Raw genomic sequence first — 12217 nt, 5'->3', positions numbered from 1 at the left:
AGAATTCTTTGTTTAGATCTGTACTTCATTATCTAGGTGGCATTACCTGGAGTTCTTGTCACGGATCTGGGCTCCAGTAGAGCAGGAGTTTTCTGACAGGGTTGTGGGTAAAGATGTGGAAGCCAGAAGAATTGTAGTTGAGGACCGGTTGGGGGTATTTGTTTTGTCTTATCTGAGTTTCCTGGTACCAGATTGGTCTTCAGTAGACTGGGAGTATACTCACAAGATTATGGGCTTTGATATGGAGCCAGACAAAGGCCATGGTTTTGAGACTGTAGTTTCTAGTGAGTGTGTGGCTTCTGGTAGAGCTGGAACAGCACCAGTATTTCTGATATCTGGAGTCCTCCTTTCAAAGTCATCAGAACTTAGTTACTTCAAACTGATCAGCTGCATGTTTCCTATAAGGCATTATTACAGAAGAGAAGAAAGAAAAGACCAGGCATCTAGTATATCTGTGTATGATCAAATCCATGGCCTCTCCACTCTGTGTGACCTGCAAGGTTCCCATGTCCATAGATGGATCCCAAAACCTTTCCAATGTGATCTATTTGATTTTATGTTTCAATTTGATTTGAGGCAGCTTCCCACTGTGATAGTCCCAGTTGGCTAGACACTTACTATGGTAGACAAGAGTAGCTAAGGTTCTGAGAACTAGGGTCATGACATTCTACCTCTTTCTCTGGCTTTATAGGCTTTTGACACATTTGTTTGTTTATTTGTTTGTTTGTTTGTTTGTTTTGTGTGTATGTTGTCACACTTTGAAGGATGAATATTTTGGTGCTTTTTTCCCACTGCAAGCATAGTAGTGGGGCAGTATTCCAGAGCAGCAAATTCTCCCTTCTAAGATAACCTAAAATGTGATTACAAATACATGATCCCAAGATCAGATGAGAATTATAACTAATGTGCAAATGTGTCATAACAGTGTAGGTAATCCTCACCCTGAGTTTCTTCCTTATTTAGTGCAGATTACCTGTATTGTTAGCACAGAATATAGCATCTTAAGGGCACAGGAAGTAACTGCTCACAACCAATTATAGCCCAGATATCAAATATAAAATGTAAAAAAATAATTTTAAAGGGAGCAAAAGAAAAACATCTATTCATACACAAAGAGAAATATTTCAATTACCCAAGACTTTTATCAGCAACCCTAAATGCCATAGTAGAAGGTAGAGAAATATTTTAAAATATGAGAGCAATAAACTGTGGGTCAAGAATGCTATACCCTGCAAAATTACCATCATGAATTGACTGAGGAAAAATGCATTTTGAGACAAACTCAATTTAAAACATTTTATTATATCTAAGACAGAATTGTGCAATGATATTGGAAGACATTTCATTGATAACATGTACAATTTTTTTTAAATTCCATTATTATTATTATCATTATTAAATCTTTTTTTACAGTCCAGTCATTATCCCTCTCTCAGTCCACCCTCTGACTGTTCCTCATCCCATACCTCCTCCCACATCACCCCATCTACAAGAGGATGCCCCCACCCCCTACCACACCTCACTAGACCTCCTCACTCCTTGGGGTCTCAAATCTCTCAAGGATTAGGTTCTCTCACTGAGGGTTGGCCAGGTAGTGCTCTGATTTATATGTGCTGTGGGCCTCATATCAGCTGGTGTATGCTGTCTGGTTGGTGGCTCAGTGTCTGAGAGTTCTTGGTGGGCCTAGTTAGTTGAAACTGCTGGTTTTATTTTACTAATTTCACTCATTTTGAATGTTTCATCTTATGCTCGTTCAGAGTATGTTGTTTCATTTTCCCCAAGCCTTTTGTATATATCATAGTGTTAATAATTTGAGATTTTTGTTTATTAGATATATTTGTTTAGTATAATAAAATTTAACATTCTTTTGTTATGGATCATATACTTGTGTATACTGAGTTTTTGTTATTGGATATTATATTTACATTACAGATTTTATCCCCTTACCCTTATTCTGCCCACCACCCAGGAACCTCCTATCCCATCCCTTCTCCTCATGCTTTTATGAAAATGTGACCCCACCTAACCCCCAACTCCCACCTCCCAACCCTCAAATTTCCCCCACTTGGTGTTCAGCCTTCATGGGACTGGGGATCTCCTCTCCCACCTATGTACAACAAGGCCACCCTCCACTTCATGTACAGATGGAGTCATGGGTCCCTCCCTATGTGCTCCCAGGCTGGTGGTTTAGACCCTGTGGAACTCTGGCTGGTTGGTGTTGTTGCTCTCCTCATGGGGCCACAAACCCTTTCTGCTCCTTCAGTCTTTTCTCTAACTTCTCCATTGGGAAACCCTTGATCAGATTAGTGGATGGTTAGCTGTGAGCATCTGCCTCTGAATGTGTCAGCCTCTGGCAGACCTCTACGGAGACAGCTATATCAGGCTCTAGTCAGCATGCACTTCCAGCCATTCACATCAGTGTCTGCCTTTGGTGACTGTACATCGGATGGATAACCAGGTGGAATGGTCTCAAGACAGCCCCTCCTTCAGTTTCTGTCCCACACTTTGACTCCATATTTGCTCCCTTAAGTATTTTTGTTACTCAATTCTGAGTAGGACTGAGGCATTCACACTTGGTCTTCCTTCTTCATAAGCTTCATGTGGTCTGTGAGTTGAGTCTTGGCTATTCCAAGCTTTTGGGCTAACATCTGCTTATCAGTGAGTAAACACCCTGTCTGTGCTTTTGTGATTGGGTTACCTCACTTAGGATGATATTTTCTAGTTCTGTCCATTTACCTAAGAATTTCTCAAATTCATTATTTTTAATAGCTGAGTAATACTCCATTGTGTAAATACACCACATTTTTTGTATCCATTTTTCTCTTAAAGGACATCTGGGTTCTTTCCCGCTTATGGCTGTTATAAATTAAGGCTGCTAAGAACATAGTGGAGCATATGTCCTTGTTATGTGTTGGAGCATATTCTGGGAATATGCCCAGGAGTGGTATAGCTGAATCCTCAGGTAATGGTATGTCCAATTTTCTGAGGAACCACCAGACTGATTTCCAGAGTGGTTGTACCTGCTTGCAACCCCACCAACAATGGAGGAGTGTTCCTCTCTCTCCACATCCTCGCCAGTATGTACTATCACCTGAGTTTTTGATCTTAGCCATTCTGACTGGTGTGAGGTGGTATCTCAGTGTTGTCTTGATTTGCATTTCCCTGATGACTAAGGATGTTGAGCATTTCTTATGGTGCTTCTCGGCCATTCGAGTTTCCTCAGTTGAGAATTCTTTGATTAGCTCTGTACCCCATTTTTAATAGGTTTATTTGGTTGTCTGGAGTCTAATTTCTTGAGTTCTTTGCATATATTGGATATTAGCCCTCTATCAGATTTAGGATTGGTAAAGATCTTATCCCGGTGTATTGGCTGCTGTTTTGTATTATTGACAGTGTCCTTTGCCTTACAGAAGCTTTGCAATTTTATGAGGTCCCATTTGTCAATTCTTCTTTTTTTTTTTTTTTTTTTTTTTTTTTTTTTTTTTTTTTTTTTTTTTTTTTTTTTTGGTTTTTACAAGACAGGGTTTCTCTGTGTAGCCCTGGCTGTCCTGGAACTCACTCTGTAGACCAGGCTGGCCTCGAACTCAAAAATCCACCTGCCTCTGCCTTCGCTGGGATTAAAGGCATGTGCCACCACCACCTGGCATCCATTTGTCAATTCTTGATCTTAAAGCATAAGCCACTGTGTTCTGTTCAGAAATTTTACCCTGTGCTTAGGTACTCGAGGGTCTTCCCCACCTTCTCTTCTATCAGTTTCAGTATATCTGGTTTTATGTGAAGGTCCTTTATCCACTTGGACTTGAGCTTTGTACAAAGAGATAAGAATGAATTTACTTGCATCCTTGTACATGCTGACCTCCAGTTGAACCAGCACCATTTGCTGAAAATATTGTTCTTTTTCCACTGGGTGGCTTTAGCTCCTTTTTCAAAGATCAAGTGATCATAGGTGTGTGGGTTCATTTCTGGATCTTCAGTTCTATTCCATTGATCTTCCTGCCTGTCTCTGTACCAATACCATGCAGTATTAATCATTATTCCTCTATAGTACAGTTTGAGGTCAGAGATGGTGATTCCCCCAGAAGTTCTTTTATTGTTGAGAATAGTTCTCTTTATCCAGGTTTTTTCTTATTCCAAATGAATTTGCAAATTGCTCTTTCTATCTCTATGAAGAATTGATTTGGAATTTTAATGGGAATTGCATTGAGTGTGTAGATTGCTTTTGGCAAGATGGCCATTTTTACTAAATTAATCCTGCCAATCCAGGAGCATGGGAGATCTCTCCATCTTCTGAGATTTTCAATTTCTTTCTTCAGAGACTTGAACTTCTTGTCATACAGATCTTTCTTTTGCTTGGTTAGGTTCACTCCAAGGTATTTTATATTATTTGTGACTATTTTGAAAAGTGTCATTTCCCTAATTTCTTTCTCAGCCTGTTTATCCCTTGAGTAGAGGAAGGTTACTGATTTGTTTGAGTTGATTTTATAACCAGCCACTTTCCTTAAGTTGTTTATCAAGTTTAGGAGTTCTCTGGTGAAAGTTTTAGGGTCACTTAAGTATAGTATCATATCATCTGCAAATAGTAAAATTTTGACTTCTTCCTTTTCTATTTGTATCCCTTTGACTTCCTTTTGTTGTCTAATTGCTCTGGCTAGGACTACCAGTACTATATTGCATAGGTAGGGTGAGAGTGGGCAGCCTTGTCTAGTCCCTGATCTTAGTGGGATTGCTTCAAGTTTCTCTCCATTTATTTTGATGTTGGCTACTGGCTTGCTCTATATTGCTTTTACTTTGTTTAGGTATAGGCCTTGAATTCCTGATCTTTCCAAGACTTTTAACATGAAGAGATGCTGAATATGGTCAAAGGCTTTCTCAGCATCTAGTGAGATGACCATGTGGTTTTTTTGAGTTTATTTATGTAGTGGATTACATTGATAGATTTGTGAATATTGAACCATCCATGTATTCCTGGGATAAAGTCTACTTGATCATGATGGATGATTGCTTTGATGTGTTCTTGGATTCGGTTTGTGAGAATTTTATTGAGTATTTTTGCATCAATATTCATAAGAGAGTTTGGTCTGTGCACTCTTTCTTTGTTGTGTCTTTGTGTGTTTTAGGTATGAGCTTAATTGTAGCTTCATACAACGCATTGAGTATTGTTCCTTCTCATTCTATTCTATGAAATAGTTTGAAGAGAATTTGTACTAGGTCTTCCTGGAAGGTCTGATAGAATTCTGCACTAAAACCATCTCACCCTGGACTTTTTTGGTGGGGAGACTTTTAGTGACTGCTTCTATTTCTTTAGGGGTTACAGGAATGTTTAGATGGTTTATCTGCTCCTGATTTAATTTTGATACCTCGTATCTGTCATGAAAATTGTCCATTTCCTCCAGATTTTTTGATTTTGTTGAGTATAGATCTTTGTAGTAGGATCTAACGATTTTTTAATTTCCTCAGTTTCTGTTGTAATGTCTCCCTTTTCAGTTCTGATTTTATTCATTCAAATACTGTCTCTGTGCCCTTTGGTTAGTCTGGCTAAGGGTTTATCTATCTTGTTGATTTTCTCAAAGAACCAGCTCCTGGTTTTGTTGATATATTGTATAGTTCTTTCTGTTTCTACTTTGTTGATTTCAGCCCTGAGTTTGATTATTTTCTGATGTCTACCCCTCTTGGGTATATTTTCTTCTTTTTGTTCTAGTGCTTTCAGGTGTGCTGTCAAGTTGTTAGTGTATGCTCTTTCCAGTTTCTTTTTGTAGTCACTTAGAGCTATGAGTTTTCCTCTTAGTACTGCTTTCATGGAGTCCCACAAGTTTTGATATGATGTGTCCTCATTTTCATTAAATTCTAAAAAGTCTTTAATTTCTTTCTTTATTTCTTCCTTGAACAAGTCATCACTGAGTAGAGCATTGTTAGTTTCCAGGTATATGTGGGCCTTTCATTGATTTTGTCATTATTAATGACCAGCCTTAGTCCATGGTGGTCTTGGATTATTTCAATCTTTTTGTATCTTTTGAGGCCTGTTTTGTGACCAATTATATGGTCTATTTTGGAGAAGGTACTATGAGGTGCTGAGAAAAAAGGTATATTCTTTTGTTTTAGGATGAAATGTTCTATAGATAGCAGTTAAGAAAATTGGTTCATAACTTCTGTTAGTTTCATTGTATCTCAGTTTAGTTTTTTGTTTCCATGATCTATCCATTGGGGATGTTGAAATCCCCCACTATTATTGTGTGAGGTGCAATGTATGCTTTGAGCTTTAGTAAAGCTTCTTTTATGTACGTGGGTGCCCTTGCATTTGGGGCATATATGTTCAGAATTGAGAGTTCATCTTCGTGCATTTTTCCTTTGATGAATATGAAGTGTCCTTTCTTATCTTTTTTGATTACTTTTGGTTGAAAATCAATTTTATTTGATATTAGAATCGCTACTCCAGCTTGTTACTTGGGACCATTTGCTTGGAAGATTGTTTTCCATCCTTTTATTCTGAGGTAGTGTCTGTCTTTTTCACAGACGTGTGTTTTCTGTATGCAGCAAAATGCTGGGTTGTGTTTATGTATCCAGTCTGATAGTCTATGTCTTTTTATTGGAGAATTGAGTCCATTGATATTAAGAGATATTAAGGAAAAATGGATGTTGCTTCCTGTTATTTTTGTTATTGGAGATGGAATTATGTTTGTGTAGCTATCTTCATTTGGGGTTGTTGGAAGATTACTTTCTTGCTTTTTCTAGGTTGTACTTTTCATCCTTGTGTTAAAGTTTTCCACCAATTATCCATTGAAGTGTTGGATTTGTGATAGGATATTGTGTAAATTTGGTTTTGTCATGGAATATCTTGGTTTCTCCAACAATAGTTATTGGGAGTTTTGCTGGGTATAGTAGTCTGGTCTGGCATTTGTGTTCTCTTAGGGTCTGTATGATATTAGTCCAGGATCTTCTGGCTTTTATAGTCTCTGGTGAGAAGTCTGGTATAATTCTTATAGGTCTGCCTTTACATGTTACTTTACCTTTTTCCCTTACTGCTTTTAGTATTTTTTCTTTGTTTTGTAAATTTGATGTTTTGATTATTTGTGGCAGGAGGCATTTCTTTTCTCTTCTAGACTATTTGGAGATCTGCAGGCTTCTTATATATTTATGAAGATCACTTTCTGTAGGTTAGGAAAGTTTTCCTCTATAATTTTGTTGAAGATATTTACTGGTCCTTTAAGTTGGGAGTCTTTACCCTCATCTAAACCTATTATTCTTTGGTTTGGCCTTCTTATTGTATCCTGGATTTCCTGGATGTTTTGGGTTAGTAGCTTTTTGTATTTTACATTTTCTTTGACAGTTGTGTCAATGTTTTCCATGGTATCCTCTGCACATGAGATTCTCTATTCTATCTCTTGTATTCTGATGGTGATACTTGTGTGTATGACTCCTGATTTTTTTTCTAGGTTTTCTACCTCCTGGGTAGTTGAATCTTGGGTATTGCAGACTTTTTTTTGGGGTGGGGGGTTGATAACCACTTATCATTGAGTGCATACCATGTGTGTTCTTTTGTCATGGGGTTACCTCACTCAGGATGATATTTTCTAGTTCCATCCATTTGCATAAGAATTTCATGAATTTATAGTTTTAATAGCTGAGTAAAACTCCATTGTGTAAATGCACCAAACTTTCTGTATCTATTCCTCTGTTGAAGTACATGTAAACAACACAATACTCAATGATGACTTGGTCAGGAAGAAATAAAGAAAAAAATTAAAGACTTTTTGAATTTAATGAAAATGAAGGATCGTCACACCAAATCTTATGGGACACAATAAAAATAGTGTTAAAAGGAAAACTCACAGCTCTAAGTTCCTACAAAAAGAAATTGGATAGAGCATACAATAGCAACTTGACAGCACACCTGAAAACTCTAGAAAAAAGAAGCAAATTCATCCAAGAGGAGTAGACAGCAGGAAATAATCAAACTCAGGCTGAAATCAACCAAGTAGAAACAAAAAGAACTATACAAAGAAGCAACAAAACCAGGAGCTGGTTCTTTGTGAAAATCAACAAGATAGATAAACCCTTAGCCAGACTATCCAGAGGTCACACAGACAGTATCCAATTTAATAAAATCAGAACTGAAAATGGAGACATAACAACAGAAACTGAGGAAATTAAAAAAAAATCATCATATCCTAGAACAAAATACTATACTCAACAAAACTAGAAAATCTGGATGAAATGGACAATTTTCTAGAACTATTTCAGATACCAAAGTTAAATCAGGAATAGATAAGCCATGTAAACAGTCTCATAACCCCTATAGGAATAGCAGTAGTCATTAAAAGTCTGCCCACCATAAAAAGTCCAGGACCAGATGGTATTAGTACAGAATTCTATCAGACCTTCAAGGAAGACCTAATACCAGTTCTCTATAAATTATTCCACAAAACAGAAACAACACTACCCAATTTGTTTTATGAAGCCACAATTACATTAATACCTAAACTACAAAAAGACACAACAAAGAAAGAGATCTTCAGACCAATTAACCCTTATAAATATTGATGCAAAAATACTCAATAAAATTTTTGCAAACTGAATCCAAGAATGCTTCAAAACAATCATCCATCATGAACAAGTCGAATTTATCCCAGGAATGCAGGAATTTTTCAATATATGGAAATTTGTCAATGTAATTTACTATATAAATAAACCCAAAGGAAAAAAACACATAATCATGTCACTAGATACTGAAAAACCATTTGACAAAATTCAGCATCCCTTCATGGTAAAAGTCTTGGAAAGATCAGGAATTCAAGGCCCATACCTAAATATAGTAAAGGCAATATACAGCAAGCCAGTAGCCAACATCAAACTAAATAGAGAGAAACTTGAAGCAATCCTACTAAGATCAGGGACTAGACAAGGCTGCCACTCTCTCCTTACCTATTCCATATAGTATTAGAAGTCCTAGCTGGAGCAATTAGAAAGCAAAAGGAAGTCAAAGGGATATAAATAGGAAAGAAAGAAGTCAAAATATCATCGTTTGCAGATAATATGATAGAATACTTAAGTGATACCTAAACTTCCACCAGAGAACTCCTTATTAGAACATATTAGTGGTCAAGATTCGCCATCCTGATAAGCATATCCACTTCTATGAGTTGGTTTTGTTTGTATGTTTGCTTGATTGCTTCTCAAGAAAACTCTCACCTTAGGTTTGGTTCTTTGGTTTATGGCATTTTTCACTTCATCAGTACTTTCTCAACCAGTAGGGAGTTGGCAATAACTGAACATACCATCTTTTAATGTAGAGTTTAAAATATGAATATCTTTGAAGGAGGGAACACATTCAACAAGCAGAAGACAAAAGCTTAAAAAACACTAAAAACTCAATGTGATACTTTATTTTAGATAAGTAAATAACTACTGGAGTACTATATGCTTGCAGAAGGTTTTTTCAGGCATTCTCCTGGAACATTTTGCAAATAACAGAATCTTCATTTATGGACCTGTCATCAGCCCGTTTGGAAGCATGATAGGCATTCAGCTTATTCTTAATTTTCAGTGAACTTATCTCAAATAGGAACATGATCACACCAAAGAGTGACAGGGTGGTTGTCAGGATCCCAATTGGAAACACATGAGTGCTGTGTTTTATAATCAGGGCTTCTTTCTTAACTGGAAACGTTGGTGGAAAGTCAAGGATGGTTTTGCCATAGAGCTCTACTACATGGTTCCGGGTCACAGAAAAAATGGTACAAAGGCTGCTGAAAATCAGAATTAAGACAGAGATCTTGTAACACACTATCTGAATCTCAGGGACTGAGGCTTTGATTATGCTGACCCTAATGGCTGCTGAGCTAAAAATCACAACAGGTTTTATCAGCATTGCCAGTAATATAAGGCTCCATACACATTGAAATACAGGTGAAATTGTCCAGGTAGAGTTGACAGGGCTGTGTACCAGAATTATAATCTCAGTATCAGAGACGTTACATTGCCAATTGTAATATGCTTCCCAGAGTCCAATGTAAATAAGGTGGACAACCTTATCATCAAATTCCCAGAGGCGCCAGTATCTGCTGCTTGCAAGAATGATTCCACACCCCAAGGATAATAGGCTGCAAAGGAAGCCAGTAACTCTGAAGATTCACTCCTTCACTCCTGAAAATATGAATATAAGAAAATACAATTATAGAATCAACTAGGACCATGAAGTGTAAAAAACAGAATGAGTCATTGTTTCCAGAATATGAAGTGCCTAAAATGTTGAGCCCTCTCCACTCCGTGCTTTGTGGCCACTGTGTCCCGGCCAAGGCTGCCGCTCCAGTCCATGGGTCGGGGTTCAGCAAGAGAGATAGTGAGGATGGACTCAAAGAATGGAGACCAGACAGAGTGTGATTCAAATCCCGTTTATTCTTCAGTCTCTCTTCCTAGTCCAAGTCCCAAGTCTAGCTGTACTGTCTAAAGAGTCTCCCTAAAGAGTATATCTAAAGAGTCTGATTCTCTACCATCTGCCTCTGCCTTTTATATGTCTCACTTCTAAGCCATGCCTCTAAGTTACACCTTTAATCATGCCCTTAGGTCTTGTCTCTAAATCTGATCTCTAGTTCACACTCTTAAGTCACACCCCTTTAATCTCACACACCTTTAATCTCACACGCCTTTAATCTCACACCCCCAAGGAAAGTCCTGGGTATCCAAAGCAAGATGTTATCAGAGTGTGCTCAGTTGTTGTAGGCTATTGTAATACAAGTCTCATGTCAGGGTATATGACTCAAGATGGCTGCAAAGCTGATAGCTGCTTTCTGCTAAAAGTCGGCCCCCAACAGTGGAGAACCTGAGTGAAAGACCATTCAGTTAGGCACAAGTTTCTGCTCAGAACAAAGCCTTGCTGACTGTTGGCATCTCACACACATTTCCATTAATCATTCATGTTTTGCTTAGTTGAAACCTACTTTAAACACTCCAGAATATTAGTGAGACTCCAATATTACCCATACTATTATCAGTCTCACCTAATATGCAGTGAAAGAACACAGAGCCACTAATTCGCATGTACAACATCAGTAAGGTATACACTGCTGAAGCTGGAGAGAAAATATTCTTACATTGGGCCTCTGACCCTTAGGACATTCAACAAACTGTGCTCAAATGGAAGGCATGTCTTAAGGTAGCCAGATCTAAGTGTCAGAGTTCTTCTTAATGTTTTCTTCAGTCATATATCAAATATCCTTTGTAACTTACTAGGACTGTCAAGAGTGGGTTTTTTTGGTTGTTCACTTGACCATATATGAAAGTAACTAAAACACAAATGACTGAACAAACCTCCAAGTATTATTTTAATGAAATCATTTTAAGTCCAATGACATACTTCCATTCCACATCCTCCAGGTGAGAAGATAAGCCTTTAGTACAGCTCTTCTGAGATGAGAAGATCCACCATTAATCTGGAGTAGACCTGGAGATGGCAGCCTATATAAAGGACATGGATAGAAGCTTATTATCTTTGTCTGCTTGCTCTCACTAGATCCATCAAATTCATTCCTTGTTTTTATTGTTTAAATTAATAATTTTTATCTTAATTATGTAAAACCTAACAGCTTTAATGTACTAAAAATAGAGTAAATTGGTATATATTTTCTTCTTTTTCTTTTTAGATCATTACATGCTTTATTTTTTGATCCCCTCCCAGACCCCCTCCCAGACTTCTTCAACCATCTTCCCTCCTCTTTGCCTCTGAGAAGATACTCCCTCCCTTGGGCGAACTGCATTTCTAGGGCATCAAGTCTCTGCTGGAATAGCCACATCTTCTCCCACTGTGGCTAGACAGTGCAGTCCTCTGCTACAAATGTGCAGAGGACATCGGACTAGTCTGTGTATGCTCTTTAGTTAGTGTCTTATTCTCTGAGAGATCCCATGGGTCCAAGTTAGTTGACACCATTAGAAAGCTAAGGGGTTGCCATCCTGTTCAGGTCCTATAATTCTTTACCTACATCTTCCATAGGAATCAACAACCTCAGATGAATGCTTGGGTATAAGTGTCTGCATCTGGCTCAGTCAGATGCTCATGGATCCTCTCAGAAAATAGACATTATAGGCTACTGTCTGCAAGCACAACAAACATCAGTAATTGTCTCAGGGTTTGGGACTTCAAGTAATCATCAGTGATTTTAGTAAGTTCTTTGCAGCTTTTGTTGATGGCAGCCACATTATGCACACCACAGGAAGGTACTTCCCT

The 12217-nt window shown here is 37.9% G+C and overlaps 1 pseudogene; it reads right to left on the bottom strand.

Annotated features, from left to right (window-relative positions):
* Positions 1 to 9433: 9433 nt before the first annotated feature.
* LOC117694284 (uncharacterized) lies at positions 9434 to 11034 on the bottom strand (annotated as a pseudogene).
* Between the last annotated feature and the right edge of the window lie 1183 nt (positions 11035 to 12217).

The sequence above is a fragment of the Arvicanthis niloticus genome, chromosome X (genome assembly GCF_011762505.2).
Source record: "Arvicanthis niloticus isolate mArvNil1 chromosome X, mArvNil1.pat.X, whole genome shotgun sequence".
In the NCBI taxonomy this organism is placed as follows: Eukaryota; Metazoa; Chordata; class Mammalia; order Rodentia; family Muridae; genus Arvicanthis; species Arvicanthis niloticus.
Note: the sequence above shows the minus strand (reverse complement) of the source record. Positions and strands in the feature narration are given on the sequence as shown.